Raw genomic sequence first — 19,977 nt, forward strand, 5'->3', positions numbered from 1 at the left:
ACAAATGTTCCCACTCTCCCATGAATTGCTTGAGTTATTGCAGTCCTGGACGTGACAAAAAAAATGGACTGTGTCATTTTAAGTGTTAGGATTGCATATGTTACAATATGTGCTTTTTAATCACAGAAAGAAGTAGGTAGAGAATTTAGGAGTTGAAAGCAGATATCTTTATTAATTTCCTTTCTAGGGCATGTAATTCCCCATCAAACATGCTCAGATAATGCCTTGCAGCCAGCAGCACCACAACATACTGAGCTCTGCTGAGCTTACATGCAAGGGGAGAACTGGGTAGTTTGTATCTAGGACATAATTGCTTAGCAATGTTTTAAATAACATTTAAACCCTTCCATAATGTGAAAACTAGGCTTAATGTATTAAAAGCCTCTTTACAATTAAAAATTCCAGAGAGCCACAGTCTCTTTGAAATTTAACAAAACACTGGCAAATATCTTTCCTCTGAATACCTTATAGTGGGTATGTTAAATTTCAGACCCTGCATTGCTTTCCTCCCACAGGAGACAACATTGGATTGAATGAGCTGTGCTAGCAAATCTCAGGGCAGAAATCTCCAGGATCTCAAGGAGTGTTGAAGAGTCAGCCCTACAGCAGGGCTATCAGATCCTGTCCTTTGTCCCTACCTCACTGAAAGCAGCACACCATGAGGGATCTCTGCTGCCATCAGTAGGGACAAAAATGTATGCTGGATATGTATTAGCCTAGAAAAGCAACATCTGCTACTAGGTTTGCTTGGTATTAGGAAGACTTGACAAAATTTTTAAAAAGAACTTCAAAGCCCTGAAGAGTTGTCTCTTTTCATACCCATAGCATTCAGCTGATACTGTCAAATGCAAAAACCAGAAAGAACACTACAGAAACATCTCATAAACCTCTCTGTTATGTTTCATACAACTAGGCTGGATGTATACAGGTTGTATACCTTACCCTTTCCAGATGTTTAGCCATAAAATGAACATTTTCATATGCATTTTCTGAACACAGGAGTTAGAGAATACTAACACTTCATGAAATAGCCCAACAAAACATTTGAAAGCAGAAGGAAGAGCTACACTTCCAAACCCAGTATCCCAAGGCTAAATAGCTAAAATAACCTCTTCTAATAACCTATCCTCTCTACTAAATGCTTGGTGACCATAGGGAATTGCTGGCATAGCATTTTTAGTGATGCTCTAATAAAAACAGATGATGGCACTACAGCTTGGACAGTAGATAAATGAAATCAATTTAAGTCTTACGGATTTTTTTTTAATGATCAGATTATTTGTATAAACCACGTCACAGTTATAGACTGCAAACATTTTTGATTCTGCCCAAAATAGCTAGGCAGCATGGCATATGATGAAATCACAAGGCTGCATTACTGGCTGGGTGCACTTTTTAGATTAGAGAAATTACTTAAGCTTTTCATCAAAAGGTTGAAGCTTTTCTGACGTCAGTCCCCATTCACACAACCACCACCACTGCATAGACAGATTGAGTTCTGCTGTGAGTGCATGCACTTGTACAAAAGCACCAGTACTTACTTATCTACTAACAGAACCCACGGTAATGGCAGGCTCTGCTTCCCCTTCTCAGGCAGTTCAGTACCTGTTCAGTCAGAACTCACTGTGCATTCCCCTCCCACAGCAATCAGTGCTGACAGTACAGAACTTGCTGCAGTGCTCACACTGCACCAACACTTGGACCTCAGGCAACGATCCAGCATGCAGGGAAAATGGTAGTGACTCTTGATTTGACATGAACCTTAAACACTGGCTTATTTGTGGGAGCCTCTCTCTTTGCTACAGTTATCTTATGTGTTAATAGCTGCAGAAGCCATGGCAAATCAGGTCATTGGCTGAAACAGGTTTAGACCCCCTGTTCATCCCACCTAATTTCAGGCATCTAAGGCATCTGAACTGTTAATACAATCACCCAAACTACACAGAACAGGTGCCCAGAGACAGCATCCGTTAGCAAGTGCTCAGCTTTGTAATTTGTTATTTCCTTTAACAAACTCTGTTGTTCTGTGTTTTGTTTAATAAAGGAGGGAAGCCACACTTTTCCTCAGCAGTTCCATTCTTTGCAGTCACAACTTAGTGCATTAATTAATGATTGGCAGGTGTGAAAAGCACTTGAAGTCTGTGCTCCAACAAAACACAGGTGCCCTGAAGAGAGCACAGCCAGCCTTATGCTCAGAGCACAGTTTGCTTCAGGGAAAAACCAGAGTGTGTTTGCAAAGAAACACAGTAAGACAGATGACACTGCCAGTTTCAGTCCTGCCAGACTGTAGAGATGACTTAACCATGGGTCTTGTGTTGTGATTTGGCACTTCTTTAGCACCTCCTCATCCTAGAAGAAGAGCAATGTGATTTAAAAACGAGTGGTGTTGAATGTGCTGGGCTGGGTGAGATTGCATTCTGGTGTACCTTCAGGTCTGAGGCCTCACTCACACAGGAAAGCCACAGAGTCTGAACTGCAGTTTTAATTAAAACAAAATGAATCATATCCAATCTAGTTAAATCAGTGGAAATCACTTCAAGGATGCTAATTTAATTTCTACAGATTGTCTCATTGCAGCTCAGCTACTGCAGATACTCATGGTTAAACATTAAAAGCTGCTTCAGACTCTTAAAATTTTTATTTCAGTATGATTTGAGTAATTTCAAAATTCTATTTATTCTAAGCTATAGATATCAATACACCTTCTGGTACTTGAAATGCTCAAAAATTACAAGCTGAACAAGTGTAAACAGCTTATTCCTTGTAATAACTAAAATCATAACTGGTGTTTTTTCATTAAAAGATCTTCCAGTTTTTCTGACAACACTGGCTTAAACACATCTAGTGAAGCTCTGTAACTTGACTCACACACATTCAGTGTTTCAATTTACTGTGAAAGCGGAACTTTGCACCTGTAAGTATGGATAACATGAGTACAGACTCATGTACAGCATAATTGCAGAAAATACCTGTTAAAATAGAAGGTATTGCAGAAATGGACACAGTTAACAGGAAATTAAAATCTATATATAGATCACATAGCTGTACCTGCAACTTGAACTGTGGGGATAAATCTCCTCTCTTTCTCTCTCTCAATGATATAAATTCAGCTTGCTAGTTTTCACCATGGTTTTGGTTCTTACTTGATTCTGATTTTGTTTCTTCCTATTAATTTCAAACTCAGTGAACTGGCTACAACAGAGACTAAAAGGGGCAGTGCCTTCTTCCTTGTACCAGTGCCTAATGGTCATAGCAGATTGTGTCAGGATTCTTTTCTCTCTTCATCCCTTCATTTTGGGAATGAAGAGAAAGATTGTGCCTGATTGCATCAATGTGCAATGATAGCTCTCCTAATGCTGACAGTTTTACTGCAGATTTCCCTCTGCAAGGATTTAAAGACTAAAGGAATACCCAAAAGACTTTCCTTCCCATGTGCAGGACTCATGCAAGGCAGGAGCTGCCTGCCCCCACCAGAGGCAGGAATTACTGGGGAATGAGGGCCAATAATTCCTCAGCCTGTCCTGGAGATCTGCGTGGATTGAGGAAGAGAATGAATGTTTGTACCATAAGAATCTTCTGCCACTAACAATACCTCACCCAACTGCAGTCTTCTTAGCTTTCATCAGGAAAAAGTGCTACACAGAAGCCAACAAAGCATTTCCCCAACTGTAACTGCAGTATATATATAGTTATATATACAGAGAATAGATATAGTTATATATACAGAGAATGTGTGCTTTTAGAAAAGATGGCAAAAAAGAAGTACGGCAGCAAGTCTGACTACAGGAGTGGGAGTATGTGGGTAGGGATGACATCACACAGAGGTGTAAAACAGGCCTAAAACCATAACATGGAATAATTCAAAATCAAAGGAATTCAACAGTAACATACTAGAGAGGATTATCAATTGGGAAGTGAGCAAATTGTGCCTTTTTCCAGAATGTGCACAGGATTTTCACAGGAGGATTGTGCACATTCCTTAAGGCTCAAAGAATTTCACCCCAGAATTGGTAGGAAGTGTGGCATCCTTTATGTGATGTCAGGGACACACTCTCTGGGAATTGAAGAAAATGTATAAATATAACTCATTTCTCCTTAAGGGAAATGAGTTAAGGGAGTTGCCATTCAGCAACTCTTGCATCATATCTGCAGCACTTAATTTCCTTAAGCCCTTTGGATTCTCTGGCAGAAAGAGGGCAGCACCGTAATGTTGGAGATCTAGAAGAAATTAGATCACTTTCAAAAACACTTCAGTGAGAGGTTTAAGCTCTTGTATTTAATATCCAAAATATTAAAATGGGAGAAAAAAAAGATACTACCAAATCCATAATGTACTGGGTTTGCTCCCTATCTGGCAATTTATATCTTCTGTTGAGCCATAATGAGATGTGATGTTAAATGATAAGCTTCATTCATGCTGCCAAGATTCTAATGAGCTGCATTCCCAGCTTTCTGAATGAGGAACAAGATTCCTTTGCCATAGAAAATGCTGGGGAGTGGAGAGGCAGCAGGCACATGGCAGCAGTGGCAGAAGGACTGCATGGACTGCAGCGCTGCCCAGGGAATGGGGAAAGCAGTGGCAGAGGGACATTGTTCCCCTCACAAAAGAGGCTGTTATAATGCCAGAAGTCTCACAAGTGAGGATTGGACATCCCTGCACCACACACACAGTGCTCCTTTCATTCCTCTGGAAGGAATCAACTACTCTCACCCAAACACAAAACAAAGATTGGATTCCCCACAAGAAAAGCTCAGTGTATGTCAAAATCTACATCACTGCACTGGGATAACAAGCCTTGAAGTAGCAAAAGGCACATACATTTTATTCTGCTGATGATTTGCAGAAACATTTCACTTCCTACATGAAATGCTAAACAGGACTTTGCTCCCACCCACCCACCCACCCACATTCATAAACACTGTTATGTTGTGCTACCTAAACTCCACAGAAAACTGGCCATATGCAACAGGAAAAGAGAGGATGTACCAATTTATGGTAAAATCTTTTCTTTGTAGAGGTCTTCTTCAACTGTATAGAAGATGGCTAGAAGAAGAAGACTTGAATAACATCCCTAGAAATTACAAATGAAGGTGGTCTCCTCTTACTGGTATTTATACATAGACTGTGCCTTCATTCCCTGTTCCATAAAACTGAGCATGGCGGATTTAGATCTGTGGGGATTCTTACAGAAGAGTTTGATTCCAGGTGTGTCATGAGTTCTCTGGAGAAGCCTAATGTGCAGCCTGAACAAATAAAAGCAATGACTGCACTAGACATTGGCTAAGATATTCTGTCTGCCTCTGGTTTTCACACCTTGGCTGGGTAGTTCTGAATGTAAAAACAGCTTTATAAAAAACAGGCAAGGAATTTATGGAACAGTGTTGTACATTAACTCAGAATTCCTTACAGCTTTCAAACAGGGACTGTTCCCTAATTCTGCTGGGCAGAAAGAAAACATGCTGGAAATAAACTGTGGACATTTTGTAATATCACTACAGAGAATGGAAGAGAGGCAGCAATACCTATTGCTATATCTACCCCAGAAAGCAAGAGATGCCCATCAGTGGGAATGAGTTCACATCTTCCTTTTTTTCCTGACTAGGAACAATAGATCCCCTAGGAATTATTTTAAGGATGGACATGTCTGGTTTAAAAAAAATTTCTTTACAACAGCACTTATGCAAAGAAACAAATTAACTCATATCAGCATTAAATTGTAGGTTTTGGTAGTATTGTAACCCCTGCTGGAAAATCTGCATTGTGCAGTTCAGTTGGTAATCAGATCTTTAGTTTAATAAAATTGTTTCCATTTAAGGTTAATCACATTTGCAATTTGCTGCTGCCAGAGTTTCTAATTGCTGTTAGTTAGGGTTTTCAGGACACTGGGGAACTGCACATTCAGTTCTTAATCTGATCCTATTTTGTGCTCCATCATACAATGGATTGCTCAAATAATTATTTTTAAATAATTCCTTGACTATTCAGCTGTGTCACAAGCTATAGGAAGACTGTATGTCCTTTGAATACAGATGCAAGACCAAGAACTCTATTTAGCTGCAAAAACATTTATGGGAAGTGAATTTCAAAGCAATTGCAGCATGCTGACAATCTGTGTGCAATTATTTAAATCACTGAAGTACCACCACAAGATGCTCAATTAAGCATTAGTGTCTAAATGTAGAGATTGTGATTGAAAAATTGGAGAAATAGCTTGGAGCTCTTTCAAAATTGCAGAAATTTTGAATATCTACAAAATCATAAAAGTAAATAAATAAACATAAGTTCTGTGCAAGAAAGTCACTATGCTGGGAATAGATTTCTCAAAAAATTGTGTTTGGAGCTCCACAAAACTGCAGCATGAGTTTTCCCCTTACACAAGAACTGTGTGATGAATAGAACAAACACAGCTCTCTCCTGATAAGGGTACTTTTGAATTCAGAAGTATTTATTGCATCTTGTGCTTGAAAGTGTATGACAAAAGCAGAAATCAGCCATGGAATGCTGCTGAGGGTTTGTTCAAAATACCAAATTTCTCTACACCTTTCTTACTAAAGCAGTGACACTTGATGCACTTACAGAAAGTAGATGTTGCTTTGGATATACAACTAGTCCTGTGTCAGCAGTGAAATAATCTTCTACTTTATTTTTCAAATTCAGCCTTCAATAGTGGTTTATTACAAGCACATAATTGCAGAAGACCAATGCTTTGAAACTGGTGAGAATGCAAATATTTCTACAGGACTGCTGGCTCAGCCTATTTACTGTTATCTTGCATACAATTTTCTGAACAAGTAGAGTTTATTCATGTTAGAGTCTTAAATTGTGCTATTAAGACATTGAATGTCCTGTGACTTATTCAAAATATTTTTGGTTCCTCATAATTGCAAATGTACAACTTTCTCCCTCTCTCCAAATAGTGGAATTAATTTTGCTCTCAGCTGTATCTATTCAGTTTCCATATATTATAACTGCAATCAGAACTGCTAGGCCTTGTTTTGCTCCACTGAAATCAATACTAAAACAGCAGTTTAGTTCAATGACAATGTGCACTAAATTAGGCCTCAATCTCTGCTACCTATTGAAAAGAGAGGCTGGGAAATGGGGTCTTGCAGCTCCTCTTCCTGAGGAGCTCCTGCACAACTGCTCAGATCTTCAGCTTGATGCCATAATGACAGTATTAGCAAAGAGATGCTATTAGAGACAGCCTGCCTCACAGTTCTTTCAAAATGCTTTGAAAAAATTAATGAACTTTCATCCCCTGCACTTAGCTGTTTGATACTTAGATATCATCTTATCCTTATGTTTGTGAAGTTTTTCTTAATTCCTTGCCAAGCAAGAAGCTTTAGAAGCTTCACACTAAGTACAGGTGAAGTTGACAGAGTGTCCCCTCTTTCCCCTTTAATTTGGTTTTACTCTGACAAAGCACTTTCAGTACCTGTCAGGTGAAAGTCCTCACACATTGAAAACTACCAAAACATATAGAACAGAATGCTAATGCAGTCTTAAAGAGATTAACAAAATCTTGTGAGCACAGACCTTATTGCACTACACCAGCTGCTAGATTCTCATGCTTCAGAAATTATTATTATAAATTATACTCAGGATTCCTTCTCTTGAGGACAAGAGCCAAATCTACAGCTACAGCCAGTATCAGACCTGCCAGCACAAGATAAGCTCTGTCCTGCCTAAAGGAGGCAGCTACCTAGGTGCCTCATGATCTGTGCAGTAACTCCAGAGTGTTGATGCAAATACAGGAAGAAGTGACAAACTCAGGAGGCAGAAGATTTTAAAGGTGCTGACAACTAACATCAGAACTTGGGCTTGAGACATTGTGATGATAAACTGCTCCAGCCATTGGGGCTAGTGCCAGACAGCAAAAATAGGCAGGATGGAGAATGAAAAACTAATCTAGTCTTGGGTCAAAGAGAGAGTTCTGCTCCTGCCTCAGGCAGTCTGGGAGTGCAGCACCAACACACCAGCCTGAGCACTGCAGGCTGCAGCTACACACACTGCCATTTACTGGTTATCTTCCACAATCACATTTCGGCAATTCTTTTTTTAAGGCTTGTTGAGTACAGAAAATCTCCCTCTAGGAGTGGAACAAGGACACTTAAAAAGATGAAGAAAAGCAACTACACTTTAAATTAAAACATGTTGCAATCAGTTCAAGATAATTAGGAAGAAACTAAGACAATTGTTTTACCCAGCCTGAAATGCAGTTTTCCATGTACAAAGGAAGTGTAAGAATTGTATTCAAAGACAAATGCTATTTTTTTTTCTGACTTTACATTTTTCTTCACAGAGTAATGGATTAAACCAGAGCAGTGAAATATATTCTCTACAGTACAAGACAGCCAAAGTGGCATTGGCTGTATACAGAAGCTGCATAACATGCTTGTACCACGGGTAGTTTTGGCGGAGATGGAGGAGAAACAGACCCAGAAAATGGCAGAATATCCCTCAAGCAGCTGGCATTTGCAATGTTATATGTAATTATCCCATGACAATGTGTGCACATGCACTTTATCTGAGAAAGATTCAAAGAGCAGCAGAGCTATTATTTGTAATTACATGTTCAGTGTAGAGTACAAAGTGTCTAATTTAGAATTGTTCATTGTGATTTGGTCTGTTGCATTCCTACAAAGGTTTATTCACTGAAACAAAGCAATGCTAAAAGTTAGTTATTTCCAGCTGTGAGTGTGAGGGTTATCCTCTTCAAAAGGGGAAGCAACTTTCATATCCTTTGCCCATCTGTGAGATACCCACTATCTGCTTACATCAGCTGAAATTATTGCCACTTGGGAGCCATAAAGAACTACCAGTTAATTTTTCTCTCTTGCACTAAATGAACTTCTTCATATTATCTGAGGAGTAAATTTATATCAATAAATCTATTTTAAGATGGTTCATATTTATACTTTAAGCACAATAACCTGGCTATGATGGTTTGGATGCAAAAATATTTTAAATGTCAAACAAGTTGATACCATAATGCACCAGCACTTCTGATATCTACCCATCATTTATAAAAGTTTTGTCAGAAATGGAAGTTTTGTCAGAAGTGCAAGATGGCTTCACCCTGATCTTGGACAGTCAGGCTTTAGGTGAGGCTTTCCAAACTCAGTGTGCATTTATCTGTGCTCCAGGTGCTGTGGCCCAAAACAGCCTCCAAACACTTCACAGTTTGAATGCCACAGGCTCTCAGGCAGAGGCCCATCCTGGATATACCTTGGCAAGTTCCAAAGTCCATCTGCACCTAAAGCACTAGTACAGGTGGCATGACCTGAGAAGTTAACTTTTTAAAAACAATACATATGATGTTGGATCTATGCACATAATTTAAAAATGAAAGCCTCATTTAAATGAAAAGATACTTTAAAAATGTTTTTAATGGAAAAAATGTTGAAAATCTCCCCACAGAAGTTCTTTTGCTGAAGATATAATACAATGGACTCAATTTTAAATTTTCTTTCCACATCTCAAAAAATTAGAAACTCATAAAGGAAACTTCAACAAGATGAGCAGGTCTTCTGTGATTTTAGAAACAATTTGGCAAGTGGTTTAAAGGGCTGCCCTTGGCCATGCCATAAATAGAAAGGAGCACATGAAGATATTGTCCCTTTAGGCACTGACTGAAAGCAAAGTGCAGGGCTGATATTACTTTCCACAGAAAGCAAACTACACAGTGATAGTACCAAAAATATATGGCAAATTTTCTCCTTGATTTAAAAGACTCTAGACTCCTTTGTAGGATGGCAAAAATAGAACAAATATATTGATTCTGCTGCCTAATCCCCTAGTCCTAAACTTCTGATTCCTGTAAAGCAGGGCCAGGCAAGTTCTCAGCACCTTCTGCAGACCGAATGCTCTCTTATCAAGTAATTTTCTGTGGAGCAGAAAATGCTAATCCATTCTGCTGCCTGGGATATTTTAGGCAGTGGATGAGGAGAGGGAAGACAATAAAAATAGCTTTATTATCCCAGTCCTTGAAAGGTGAAAGTGACATACAGCAGGCTTTAAAATGTTCTGTAGAAAAATGTAAAAAATGAAATATTTTTTCTTTCACACCTATTTTTTTTTGTAACTTCTTTTGGGTTTGCTACATATTTTAGGGTTAATTTGGCAAGTATTAACCCAGGAAAGCCAATTCTTTTACACTGGCCAAGTCCAAATTTTCTAGGAATCTTATGGAACAATCAGACTTTTTCCTGTGTCACATGGACAATGTTAGCAGTAGATTCCACGTTGTTCCTTCCCCCTCATTTCTGCTGCCCTTTCCTCCCCTCCATCAAGTTTCAGGGTAGTGATGACTGTCTTCAGTCACAGACTGATTAACAACAGTTCAGATCTGCTCTTTCACTGTATTTACAGCTCTGACCTGAACTGAATGACCAAGAGCTGGACTCTGCAAATGAATGGTCAGATCCAGTGCAGTATTTTAGAAACTTATCATCACAAGACAGTCTTTCTTCCAAATTTACAAACTTAGATATTAAATCTAGAGATAGATGCTCTCTAAAAATACAAATGAATCATTTTTATTTGAAAATATCAGCATCTGTTGAGACTGCAGCGAAATTTGCATTTTATTTTACTAGTTTATCTTTGATTTGAACCATCATATGTTTTAATGAAAAACCTCTCCATTGCCTGAGTGCATGAAGGTCTATTGAGCACAGTATCTATATTGGTAGAGCCAATATAGCTTGACCTACTCTCTGTGTGTAGGGTAGGAGGAATACAACCAGAAAGCACATCAGAACAACACAGCTCAATATGTATTGGATTCCAAGTCCAACCCAGTTCTCTTCTTGCACCAAATATTCTGAAAAACTGAAGTGCAATTGGCTTAAAAATAAATGAAATGATGCATGAAGAGGCAGAATATTTAACAAATATGAATTTACTGTGCTCAGGACTGAACTATTATCTTCACATCTATTTGGATGACATTTTTCCTCTATTCACCCTGGGTTTTAATTCCCATAGGTAGGATTATAATAAAGAGCTGCTCAGTATAATGCATTTATTCAGATTTGCTGGTCATTAAGGAATAAGAGTGTTCTGAAGCTTACAACAATTTAGACTATTCACATTTTATGTGGTCATAATGGTCATTATGTGCTCATAAAAGCATGTTACCTCATGATACCTATGAAATCAGCGTTGAGTTTCAGATGTTCTTAATATACACAAGAAACACCAGATACATGTTCACTGAAATTACTGTAAAGCAGTAGGAATACACCTTTCACATTTCATGCATCTGTTAGTGTTGGTGGACTGACAAGACAAAACCAGTAAACCAGTAAAAAATACTTTGTACTTTTAATCTGAAACTTTAAAAAAAGCATTATTTTATCATCAGTATATTTTAACAAAGTGTTTTGCAATTTCTAATTTCAATGCAAATAAACATACCTCTTTACTAACACCTCACAACAACTCCAGGAAAGGGCAACACTGAAAAGGGCAACAACTCCACTGAAAGGGCAAACTCCCCCAGGAAAGGGACCACCTGATTTCAGCTAAATTCATGGATGGTCACATAGAGACTGTGTTAGGAGCTAAATGAGAACACCTATTCTGCCTCAGTGTTAGACAAGAGCCAAAAGTGATGCCTCCAGTAGAAGGGAAGGGGGTGCCCTTGCCTTTTCCCATACTTGTAAGAGAGTCAAGTTAAAACATCTCTTGGATACATCAAAAGGGAGGCTTTTTTCCAGTTATTTATGAATGAGACCCATCTAGGTTACAATTTCTGGAAATATTTAATAAGAGAATAATTTAATTGGATAATGTGCCTATGAGTAGCTATCCAAATGAAGAGAAGTGACCTACTTCCACTTTTATTTCAGGCCCCAAGGAAGGAGCACACTGTTCTCCAACATTACAGCAGGAGCAACAATCTTTTCTATTCTTGTACCTCCTTGCTAGCAAGCTGTGGGTGCACAGGGACTTGGGAAGGGATGGCTGAGCCCACTGGACCCAGGGGAACTCACACACACATCCTCAGGAAAGCATCCTCTGGAATCCAGGTGTGACATCCACACTTTTGTGGGCCACCCTGCCTGGGTCAATACCATTACCCCCCAATGCCTGTGGCCAGGGACAAGGAGTGCTGGGCTGAAAGATGAGTTCCTTTCAGGTACATCACATTCACTTCTGGAAACAGAGGTACGCAAACCATCAGTCCCTTTGGGAAATCATTTTCCCTGGACTTTTCAAAACCTGACTCCTGCTGCACATAGGGACTGACCTGAGCAGTTTGAGCTCAGAATTTCTTATTGGAGCACATGGAATGCAGAGCTAATGCCACATGCTTTTGTGTTCTCTGTGTGTGTTTGGGGGATCCTGGCAGTGTCTTTGCACAAACACCTTCCCCAGTTCACTGGGACCAGCAGCCAAATCCTGCATAAGCACCCATTGGACCTGAAGTCTTCATTGCTTCACTCTGTCTGAGCCAAGCATGCAGCTTCTACAGTGTCCACTATAACCCAAATTAAAGAAAGCAAAAACCTAATCAAACCAGAACAGTATTATTTAAGAGAAGAGCCTCTCATTACCCTCCCTCAGTGTAGAGGAAGTGTCCAGAGAAATCCTACACTCTCAGAAGACTCTGACCAGAAATAACACTCAGATGCTCTGACATAGTATATTTTTCTAGACAAAACTTCGCTGTTCATACAATAAATTTCTGCCTTTCTGATGATGATGTACAGATTGCAAAGCAGCTGCTTTTCCTAGGATAAGTCTGCTCCCCCTGAAGAATTTCCTATTTTTTAAAATAAATTTGCTGTTATTTTAATAAGAACAGAAAAATCCTTCACTGTAAAAAGTCTACAGAGGGAAATGAGAAAAGCCTATGAACATTTTTGAAGGATACATTAAACAAATTAGATACATAGATCAGATTTCTGGAAAGAAAAAGTGTTTGCTTGCTTCTCTTCATTTTTCATTCTCTTTTTACCCAGAGAGCTTTGATCATGACAAACTGAATCCAGTTGGATCAGCAGAAAGAAATAAGTCATTAATAAATTTAAATCTTGAGGAAATTCTTCAGGCTTCAAAGAAAATATTATAGTTTTTGGCAGTGAATGCTTTTGTATTGGCTATTACTTGTTATCATTCAAAATTGCTAATTTTGATACATGTTAATCAGATTGCTTTGGATACTTGGTAATCAGATCACCAGGTATTGTTCAGCAGGAAATTCTGAAAGCACTCCAACTCCTGTGGTGGACTGGCTGGAACCAGCCACTGAGAAGAAAGGTCAAACTTACACTGACTTATCTCCTGGGGAAAAAAAGGTAATGGAAAGGGAGATGAAATGCTGGTAAACAAGTTTTCCTCAATACTCCCTTATACACCACCACGAGTGCTTGGATATATAAGCCCAGATGCTGCCTTTAATCCCTGCAGCAAGCACTGCTACAGCCCAGAGAAAAGTGCATAACATTTTATGTGTATAACTCAAAAGAAGGAAATTGATTAATGAGGTCTAAAGGAATGGGTAGATTTTTTTCCTTCTCACAACTCAGTCCTTTTTCTGTGCATTGATTTTTTTTTTTTCTGTGCAATCAATTTCACTTTCAATTGCTTTTAGCAGTTGTTTTGTTGCTACAGGAGCTTCCACAGTTTCTCTAAGCTGATCTCACAATTCAGCTCCTACTGATAAACCCGTGACACTGAAATGACCTTGCTCCAAATGTTTTCATTTCTCCCAGTTTCTTTTCCTTGTCCCTTGTAGCAGCATTATAAAAACCTCCCATGTACAGTAGTCTTAAAACATTCTGGATTTACTTTATTTACTGAATTTTTCTTCACTTTTGTTTTTTCCCTAATATATTGAGGGTGTAATTAAAACTGTCATTTCAGTCTCTTTATGCTACTGATTTCCTTCAACAACACTTTTTACTCTGGTTATTTTTTAAATGATTCTGTCAAAACCTGCCTGAAATATCTTTTTTTGATTCTCTTCCCTTCATTCTCCAAAACCTTTCCTAATCTACCCCTACCTTATTTTCAGGTCATACTCTCAATTTATGCGCTCCTAGAGCTGATCTGCTGTTTGCTCATATTGAGCTGTTCAGCAAGTTTCACTGTTCACCTCTGCAGCCTGCTGTTTCCCTCCTTGTGTTAAAGGATTCTTTAAAAATTCTTCAGTGGATATTGCCAAACATTTACTTAAAATTCTAGCATGTGGTTTTAAACCACAGCTAGTCTATACAGCTGCTGCTGTTGCACCCACACCACTGCCTATTGCACTGATCTTTCTTTTCTCACCATCCTCTGTTGCCTCCTGCCTTCAAGAAGTTGGGGCAGCCATGAGTTTACAGCATTTAAAATTCATGTGTGGACCTTCTGAAGCCACCAGAAACACAGCAAATAACACTATTAGCAGGACAGAATAACCCTGCTATTACTTCTTGGTATAGAAGAAGTTAATATTAAACAAGACATGGTTTTGAACAGAATCTCAAACCAGCTTCTCCTTCTGCCTTTCCACCTGAGTTCAAAGACAGCTTTCCAAATTATTCTCATAAATGTGTACTTCACTTCCAAAGAGGGAGCCAAATCAGTTAAATGCTTACTAATAACAGCAGGGTTATTGAGAACATCAGTGTTTGTATACTTGCTGGGGCCTTTTACAGAAGCAAGCAAAGGAGAAACAGAAATAAGCAGCAATATTTAGCCAGAACATGTGCCATATTGAATTGCCAGTGTGTCAACCTTGACTAATTTCCTGTCAAAGAAAAAGAAATCACAATTCTCACTTCCTCCCTTGAGGTTGTCAGCACGCTATTAACTTGAAAATCTTTTAAAATTAGCAATCAAATGGTTAGTCTAGGACAAAACAAGGAAACATCTGTCAAAATAATAACTGCAATACTCAGTCCTTGAAATGAATTAGCAGACTTCTGAAAACCTATTGAGTCCATTATTCCCTCCTGTTTTGCATTCTTTTAAAGGATCATGGTAAGTAAGATAAATAAAAACTAAGGGTTTGCAGTGGATATATTACCTGGAGATAGGCTGCTTGCTTGCACAGAGCTATTCATGGAGCTGTGACATGCTACCAAGGTAAAACACTCCATTCAACTGTGAGAGTGGCTGAAAAAATATATATAAGGATATATAAGATATATAAGGATTAACAAGTTGCAGCAAGGAAAATTTCAGTTAAATCGTTAAAAAGAATTTTTCAGAATTTACAGTGAGGGGGAAACATTGGAACATATTTAAAGTGAGGCTGTGCAATCTCCAGCCTGGCAGATACTCAAAATTTGACTGGACAAGGCCTTGAGCAATCTGCCCCGCTCTCAGCAGTGGGTTGGACCAGAGACTTTCTGAGCTACCTCACAGCATGAATGATTGCCACTCTATTCTGTTATTGAGTGAAGGAACCACCTCCTCTGTTTGGTAATGATACTCTTTTATACATACAGCCTGCTACATTGTGTCACTGAGGATACCCTAAAATGCCCTGTTCTGCTGCTTCCATCTGAAAAGACATACAATCTAAACCAAACACTACAAATTTTCTGAAATCTGCCCTTTTGTTATGTAGATATCAAATGATGAGAAAAAATAATTTTGCTTGTCATCATATAGAAGACAGTGTCTCTGCATTGTTCCACTATATAGATTATTTTGAAATAAGGTGCTTAAGAACTATAAAGTTAATTTGAACTGGCTGTGGAGGTAAATCCAGACTACTGGTAGAAGTGACAAAAACCAATTATTTACATGAAGAGAAAGATTGAAAAGTTTAAATTTCAAGCTTCTGAGTTGGCTTTTCTTCTTTGGTTTATCAGGATGAAGAGGTTGCAGAAGTGTCTGAAGTGCCCTTGTGGCATTTCCTGGGCTGCTACAGACTCTTTCACACAGTTTTGCTTCTCTTTGGTCTTCACACCTCCAATCAGAGGCAAGTTTCAGGGAAAAGGGAAAGCACTTCCACACTCTGCTCAGTGCAGAGAGGATAAATAAAAGAGGCACTCTGGAAAGCATTTTGAAAACTGACAGTTCAAAGAGAGTCAGGACATTCAAAGCTGCAGAGTCATAAATTAATCATTTTTCATCCAGCACATAAATGCTATATTTTCACTGCATTTCTTCGTTTGATGTCAGCAGTCTACCATATCTGTGAGGCACAGCAGCACACAAGTTCATTCCCCATGATAGTAATCTGACACTACTCACTTTGAATCCTATTGCACATTTTAGAAATATAAAAATTTCACAGTTTCTTCATGTTTCCATTTTGTTTAAACAACTGTGGTGAAATGAAAACAGTAAGTTGCATTTCCTTCCCCTCCACAAAATACTAATCTTGGTTTTCAACTTTTTTCCCTCTGTATGTTGGTGTTTGCTTTCCTGATTGTGCAAGCATTCAGACCTGTCATGCTGTAGGAATTGAGGCATTTCCTATGGAGCCAATTACTTTCCTTATATTTAATCTTCTCTCTCACTCTTTTTAGTAGCATATGAGAGAGTTCAGTGTTATTTTTATGCTCCGTGTTAGAGAAGAAAAATAACTTGCTTTGAAGATGTAAAAAGGGGCAATGGCTGGGACAGTTTTATGTGTATTCTTCTAGTTGAGGCAAAACAACTGGAATCTTGTGTCTGATATCATGCAGAACAGGGATGTATTCTGGTTTAGAATTATATTGCAGTGGGATGGATTTCTAGAAGATTTGAGCCCACAGAGATGTCAGTGCCTGCCTGGGGAGCTAAGAGAGCTCAGCAGCCCCCAAAATGAAGAGGGTTGGGGTCTGTAGAATTAAATAGACAAGCCATTTCTTTCCTATGAATGTGTGCAATAATAACTGAACTCAAGGTTCTATACTATGACCTGAATCTGAGCCTTGAGTTAGTAAATCCCTCTTTGAAGTCTCTGGATCCCAAAGGGAACTCCAGGCACTGCACTTGTCCTGTGTGCGATATATTCTCCTCTCCCACCTCTTTGTTCTGCATGTGTCACCACTCCAGACTCTGGTGATGCAGACATGGCTGGAAATAACTGGGTTATTTCAAGTTCCTGTAGCAGCAAATCACTAAAGTTTTTCCCAGAGAAGCTTGGACACCTTTAACATTTGGCACAAGGTAAAGGCAAGGTCACTGTTACAGGACATGGAAGTTGGAAATTTATGTTATTTTATGCAAAAAACCCAGTTATCATCTGTATTTGAATGGGTCACATCATGCAGAGTCTTTCATGCTGTGAGGAGAAATAAGCATTTGAAGACCTTTCGACGAGTTCTGCCAGCACTGGTTTGTAAAGTTGTGATGATTCCAGCCATTGGTACAATTCATGTGACTCCTTTAGCTCCCAAAAGAACTGTCCTTAAAGAACACATCAAGAGCAGAAAACGTGGGTGTTGTATAAGGTATTTTCCAGAAAAGATGGGTCTTTGTGAGGGAACACCAAATGAAAAGCCCAACAAAATTTCCCTTGTATAATAATAAGGTTGCTGATTGAATTTTAAAGCTGTGCCCTAAGTTGATTCAGCAACAACCAAGAAAGCTGAGCCAAGATGGATTTAAGGTGCCAAGTTCTTGATCTCTAATTCTGCTGTTAAGTGTATCCAGTAATTTGGTGTCCTAATTACAGCTCTTTCCCTTTTTTTTATAGGCACTTCTCTGCATACTGGAAGGGAGAAGTGATGCAAAAACTGGGAGGAAGGGCAAATGTAATATCTGCAAAGAGTGAAAATGCCTTAAGTGCATTGGCATGACAAAGTGCCTTTAGAACTTGGAAATTAAAGAAAAATCATTTAGAACATAAATATGCCCTGAAAAGAGTGCAACGGAGTAGGAGCAAGCTTCCCCCTACAGAAGAGTTTAATTTTCACAAAAACACCCTAATTGATCTGATAAATGTTTATAAAGTTTCTGGGTACAGTAGGCTAGGATGGCTGGCTGCATAGTGCAGCTGAAGTGTTTCAAGCTGACTCTTCCATGCTGCTAAGGAATCTCTTGGTTGGACCCTTACTTAAACATAGCTCCAAGGTTTCAGTTGGCAGCTGGGATTTGGAGAGCACTGCACACTCCACCTGAGGCAGCATCATGTTCAGCATCTCTAGCTGAACAAAACTGGGCCACAAGCAGTGACCTGGACAGTGCAAAACTGTGAGTAAAAAACCCACTGCTCCTCAGGCAAACAAGCTTTGAATTCTTTCTAGTGTTTGCATGGCCACCATTACCTTAGCCTCACAAAGTAAGAGCAAAGTTTTGGGTTAAGGAAAGGGAAAAAGGAGGGGGGCAAAAAAGACAGAAAGAAAAAACAGGTTTATACTAGCTAGTTTTAAATGTGGTTTTCACTGGAATACCCTCTCATGACTTCCACTAATGGATTTTCCTTTTCAGTACAGGAAATTAGCTAACATAGGAGTGTGGGCCACAGTTTCTGTCACTGGCTGCTGCTGTGTAGACAGTGACAGGTGGTGGTGATTATTTTTATTAGGCTATGTATTATGTAATCGGAATACAAATGCAGATTTGGTTTTGCTTCAGTGGAAGGATAGGTCTGGAGGGAAGTAGAAGAAAAAATTCAAATCTCTAGAGCTGCACACATGGCCAATAGTAATCTAATACAGTAGGAAAGGGGATTCTATCAGAACACATTAAAAACTTTCACAATCTTGCTGTTAATCTTGTGAAAATGTAAAAATCTCTCTTTTATTTTGAAACCATGCAGGCAAAGTTTCCACTTTTATCACCTTTCTGCCACACACAAAACTGTATGTAAGGAAAGAAGTCAGCTTATTTGAGGGAGCACAACAGGCCTACACTGGAACAAAAGTGTTTCTGCCAGGAACAGACAGGTCTGCAGAGATGGGAACTAAAGTAAAGAAAAGGAACTCTGGCTATGCACTGACACTCCAGCAAACAGAAGTCATCATGACTACATAAAATAGAAATATGAGATCCAAATAATCACACTAATCACATCTCTATCCAGATATCTGATAAAAAACTCCAAGAGAAGCCACTGTTATAAGTGTAAGCAGATCTGAATTGTGCCCTAGTAATACCTTTCATGTTGGAATACCTACACGTTTTCTTGATTTTTCTGTTAAAAAAATGTGTACCTAAATCTGGAAGACTATCCCCAGAATGTCTTCATGTCTGACATCCTATATCCCACCTGAAGCTACAGTCTGTCCATACAGTGCTTCAACAACAAGTAAAATGGAGAGGAGCAATGTTTGGGGTAATCCCCACAAGTGTCTGGGGTGATACTCACACTGCCTCCCAGGGCTCTGTATTCTCCTTTAGCTTTTAAAGCATTTTTCTTTTTTAAAGCATTCTTCTTTTCTTTCAGATTGCTTGCTCTCTGTTTTTTCTTGCTAATATTCTTACCATGGAGTCTCAGACTATTCAGAGGACTAAAGGAATGAAGGGAATTGCCCTGTGTTCATCAGTAACTGCTCTCCCAGCAGCAGCATTCACTCTAAGTCCTGTTACTCAATTGGCAATATCCCACAAGCCCCAGTACAGCATGCTGTCCTTGCCAGCACTCAGCAAGTGCCATGGCCAGCTGCCAAAATGGGAGCAGCCACAGTGTCTAACTCTGGACAGTCTGGGCTGTCCACAATATCCATCATTAGTATAGCTGCAGTAATGAGCAATAGCAGAGAAGCTTCACAGGAAAGTCCAGTAGACATGAGACTTTTCAAAAAACAAAGAGGTCTCTAAAATGGAGAGCAGGTATTCAGATGAGGTGTAAGAGCATCTAGAGAACAGAAAGGAGAAAAAAAAGCATGTGTCATTCTATTTAAAGAGTTATATCTTTTTCCACATAGCACAGTGAATCTGATTTCTTACAGCAATTAACATAAGCTCCAAAGAATATGCATGTCCAGTTTTGGAATTCTGAAATGCAGTGCAAGAAAAAAATTGAAATATTTCCTACAAAAGTTGCCTTGCAGGGAATAACTGCTGACTGGAGACCTCACCTCACAAGGAATATCATA

The sequence above is a fragment of the Ammospiza caudacuta genome, chromosome 17 (assembly GCF_027887145.1).
Source record: "Ammospiza caudacuta isolate bAmmCau1 chromosome 17, bAmmCau1.pri, whole genome shotgun sequence".
Classification (NCBI taxonomy): Eukaryota; Metazoa; Chordata; class Aves; order Passeriformes; family Passerellidae; genus Ammospiza; species Ammospiza caudacuta.